Source organism: Pundamilia nyererei, unplaced genomic scaffold, assembly GCF_000239375.1.
Source record: "Pundamilia nyererei isolate P.nyererei 1_Seehausen unplaced genomic scaffold, PunNye1.0 scaffold00229, whole genome shotgun sequence".
Taxonomy (NCBI): domain Eukaryota; kingdom Metazoa; phylum Chordata; class Actinopteri; order Cichliformes; family Cichlidae; genus Pundamilia; species Pundamilia nyererei.
Window position 1 is genome coordinate 578,865 of NW_005187630.1, and position 5,066 is coordinate 583,930.

The 5,066-nt window shown below is 38.7% G+C and overlaps 1 long non-coding RNA gene across 1 annotated transcript; it reads right to left on the reverse strand.

Annotated features, from left to right (window-relative positions):
* Positions 1–3,649: 3,649 nt before the first annotated feature.
* On the reverse strand, positions 3,650–4,189 carry LOC102201870 (uncharacterized). Its single transcript, XR_312139.1, has 2 exons — positions 4,056–4,189; positions 3,650–3,949 (listed from the first exon to the last, which is right to left on the reverse strand). It is a non-coding gene; the product is annotated as an uncharacterized LOC102201870 (long non-coding RNA).
* Positions 4,190–5,066: the final 877 nt, after the last annotated feature.

Consider the following 5,066-nt stretch of genomic DNA (forward strand, 5'->3'; position numbering starts at 1 on the left):
ATCCTGCTTGTGCCGTGATGTTCAGGACTGCAAACCGAGCAGCATCACTGACTTTCAGCTTGTTGTATTTGACCTGTATCCTGACCTGTTCCACTGTGACACTGGGAGATGATTGGAAGGAGGAGGGAGGTAGGGGAGTGGGGAGAGGGCTCTGTAGTAAAGGTGAGGGTGGGTGGGTGGTGGTGGGGGGGGTTGTGGGCTGGTCAAACCTGTTGAAGAAGTTAACAGTTAGTCTATGTTATATATTTTATGCTTTTTGTTGACTTTTGAGAGCTTAAGTTGGTATTTTAAAGCAATCAATTCAATGCATTTCATTTATGACATTATTGTAGAGTCTATAAAGCTATAAAATGCACAGCTCCTTCCGGCATGGCCGAAAGAGAGCTGGTGTAGCAGTCACACAACACAGCTCATGGTTCTTTGTATTTGTAACATGGTAGACTAATGTGCCTGTGTTAATTCAGCTCCATATTGTTGTGTGAAGTTGCACTGGGTTGGGAGTGGTTGTGTGTGTGTGTGTCACATTTTTGGTGAGCCAATGGCTGTAATGGGGTTGGACTAATTAGAGGCAGGTGTTACTGATACACTGGTCTACTTATAGCCCACACTACAAACACTGCTGTGCTTTGTCTCTCTGTGCAGGTATGTAATGTGATGAAATCTGATATGTTTGGGCTGGATGGGTTTTGCGCTATGAATTCTATAGTGAATGTGTCATTTTGTCTCTCTGTGCAGGCCAGGGCCTATTATATGCCACACAGAGGCTGGAGTGACCACTGGCTATATACTTGCAGGGTGGTGGGTCTCAGAAGACAACTTCTAACCCTGTTGAGGTTCAACACGTGGAGTGCAACTGGCAGTGTGGCATAGCTGGCTCTGGCCTTGGGACTGTGCGTTTTACTTGATTCATAAATGGGACACTGGACTGTTTTATCTTTTATCTTTTGATTATTTGTCAATAAATTATCTTTTAGAATTTTATTGACTGTCATCTTTTTGCCCACAGCTAAGACGGTTGGACAAAAGGACCCCCTGATGATCATCTAATCGCTAAGAGGATCATCAGGTGGTCCTTTTGTCCCTCTGCTTGGGGATACTCCCACTAGGTTTATATCTGGGACTCTCCACCATTTGACCTTAGAACTGAAGAAGCTTCTTGGATGAGAGGTGAAACGTCTTCAAGTAACTTAAAGAAGTCCAGACGCTTTTCTTTGCAAGCTCCTTTGACTTCATCCATGGGCAGCAAAATTCCAAACTAATCAATACACATGCACCTCAGCAAATTGTAAAAGGGCAAAGCAATTTAAAACTTACAGTTTTTTGACTAATGTAGGTTTCCTGCAAATGGAGCCTGAGCTTGACGCTCCGCTCCTTGATAGTTTCTCAATATTTACTTCAAAAGTCTAAACAGGTGCACAGCAACAGAATTCCAAATTATGAAAACTTATAAAGCTCAATTCAAAATGAAGAGAGATTGCCAGGTCCACTCTCCTCTCGCCCAATTTCCTGTTTTTCTGCACTATCAAAATAAAAGCATACATTTCAAATTAAACTGCATGTAGGCTCCTACAGTAGGTTAATGAGATAAAATGATTCAGCTGACTTTATTATTGTTTTCTGATTATTATTATTTGATTTTGAGTTTTCTTTGCCCTCACTAAGTTGCTCTAATAAAATATCCTGCAATTAAAGTCTAAATTGTGGACATTGTGGACTTCTGTGAAATAGGACAAGAAATCTGAGTAGTAATCTTTATTTATATAAATAACTCTTACCGATTACGCCAGCCTTCTAAGTATAAGAGTCACTTGAGGCCTACTGTCCAGACCCCTCATTAACCCGTTTGATTAGTAAATGCACCGATATATGGAAGAGCTACCGTTAACAGGTGTGACTGGTAAGATTTGACTTGAAAGGATGCACAGGTTTTTGATTATGTTATCAGCGGATCCAAGGAACACACCTAAACACCAAGTTTGTTAAAGCTGGGCTATTCCCTTCACCCACACTGGCTCCATCTGAGCTCTGCGTTACCTCAGAGAGCCAAACAGATGTGTATAGGTTGCTGGTCCTGAAGATCGACAGGCTCAGCTGATTTATTCCTCTGTTGTTACACCAACAACAGACTGTACACCCACTTTGTCTTTGCTAAACTCTTACTTTAAATTCTTCCCTATATATTTTCATTTTACCACCAGTATTTTAGAATATACTTTGGCTAGGCCTCTCCAAATCCTTTGTTTGTCTGTTTTTTTAATTGTATTTTTTTTATTAATGTATTTATTTATGTTTTGTTTTGTTGAGGTAATTCAGAAGTGGACTCGAATCATTGCCCTGCTGCATACCTTGAGTGTGTTTGAACTTATATATTATATGAAGTGGCTTGCAAAAGTATTCGGCCCCCTTGAACTTTAACACATTTTGTCACATTACAGCCACAAACATCAATCAATTTTATTGGAATTCCACGTGAAAGACCAACACAAAGTGGTGCACACGTGAGAAGTGGAATGAAAATCATACATGATTCCAAACATTTTTTACAAATACATAACTGCAAAGTGGGGTGAACTTTCTGTTAATGGTACTCATGGCCATTGATCAGTGGTTGTTGATCAATGGTCAGGAGAATTTGCATAATTAAGATGAAGGAACTGACCTCCCAGCCCATTGTTCCTTCAGTGGGCTGGTTTCAGTCATTATGCAAATGTACTGTTTATAAGGTTGGAAACCTGCAGTCAGCTGAGACTGAAGAAGTCACTTAGATGAGTGACGAAATGTTTCTCCCACTGAAAATGCTGCATCCAGATGAACAGAATTATCTTTTGGAGATTTACTTAGCTGTATGATTAAGAATGCATGAAGACGTCTGGCAATGTTCACATTCTGTTTAACTTTAAGTGGTGCAGACTAATGAAGTAGTGTAGTGACAAAAGTTACAAATAGTTTTTTGAAATGAAAGTTGTTTATTGAAAACAAAAATTAGCGAAGGAATTATTGTGAATAAGTTTATTATCTAAATAAAGTTGCTGCTAGCCTTTTCTGTCATTGTTTTGTTTAGATGGGGAGTGAAACTATTTCTTTCTGACATGTGGGGAATGATGTAAAAAGTTTGAGAACAATTGATGTGGTCTCGTGTCCAACAGGAGGCACCAGCTGCTTTGTAATAAATTGCTAGTATGGGGTAGTTTAGAATGAATAAGTTGCCCTAACTTAGTCATTTTAAGTAAGCCTCGCTAGTTTTTTTGAGGCAGCGAGTTTGCATAATTTTTTCGAGTTCTGAGAACTAATTAGATTTGACAGCGCTGATGCTGGGTTTGGCTTATACCTTTATTGTGAAATGTAACTATATAACATTTGGAAGGTTTTTATTATTGTGAGCTCAAAAATTGAACTTTGCAGGAGTGCTGGACTTTTTTCATAATTTAGCAAGCTATTTTTTATAAGTTACAAATTCATTAATGTATCTGTTACTAGCAGATTTGTTGTTTTACTGGAATTTGGATTTTTGTTTTATTATGGTTTTAAAACCTGTTCCCCCTGAAATGTTCACCTTTACTAAATTTAGTTTGGTTTGTGGTTGTGGCTCACATCTTTGACATGGGGAACCAGAACACATGGATTTAAATGCAGACTCAGACAAGCGACACAAGTTTCAATGATTTTTATTAAGTAAAGGGTGGCACAGAGCCAGAGGATCCAGTCCAGCACACACACCAGGAAGGAACTGAGAAGGACACAAGAATCCAAAATAAGGACACTTGGAAAGTTTCCTTCTACAGAGAGGTGATGTAATCCTGATTTACTGCTTCTGGAGTGTAAAACATCGTGTAGGATGGAGGAGAAACCGATGTTTGAGCACACTGCTGGTTGTTGAGAGCAGGTGTGTTGACTGAACTCCACCAGCTGATGGAGCTGTGCTCACTGGACTGGAGAATCCTGCCACTCACTAACACACAAACCAACAGGAGGAGGCAGCAAGACAGAGAACAAAGATGAGATTTTTCTGTTCCAAGCTACAAGATATTGTTACAGTTGATAACTCATTAACCCACCTTTGGTGTGAGCAGCCTCGGCCATTAATGATCAGCGCATCAGCTCTGCTGCCTCGTAGGAGTCCTCGTTGAACACGTCTCAGCTCCAGACTCAGCCACAGATCCACGTGAGCCCCTCGGCACGCTACAGTCACCAGGCTGTTTGCTCTCAGAGTTCAGCTGGATTACTGACTACCTGCGGTCTACGGCTGTTACTCTGGACGTATATAAATATCTATTAAATTATATATCTTATGATATATAATTTAATATTTTTAAAAAAAAAATTTTTAAATTTTTTTCATTTATTTAGAATAAATGAATATACATTATTTATTATACATCCAATTCTAGATTTATAGATATATAATTTTATAAATTAGAGGGAGTATTGTTCCCACAACTATTATGAAATTGGAATTCATGCGTTTTTTCTCTAATGTTTCACTGTCGTTCACCAGTTCACACCTGTCCCTTAAAAGACTGTCTCTACATTCATCTTGGATCATTGGGGGAAATATGAAAGACAAATTGTATTTTCTCCACATTGTAAATGTGTTTCATGTGGACAAAAGGATAATTTTTGCATTATTTTCAGCACAGACACATAAAATTATTTTAATTATAATTTATTTAGAGTCGTCTCAATCATTGCAGATTCAGAGGGATGTGGCAAAGCTTTAGAGGTCTGTTGTTCCCACAAGAGGACTTAAGATTTTGGTTAATAATTTCAACTAACCCAACATTAAAATTCAGGGTGATTTTTGGTCTCATGTTTGACATGGCACTGTCGTTCACCAGCACTAACCAGTCCCTTAAAAGACTCTCTCTACATGCATCTTGGATCATTGGGGGAAATACGAAAGAATAAATTGTGTTTTCACCACATTGTAAATGTGTTTCACGTGAACAAAAGGAGTTTTTTGCCAGTGTTTTCAGCACAGACACATAAGATTCAATTTTCTTACGGCAGCTCTCTTTTTCTTCTTTTTCACTAAGTTTCCTGATATTTTGGAAGATTTTACTGTTGAC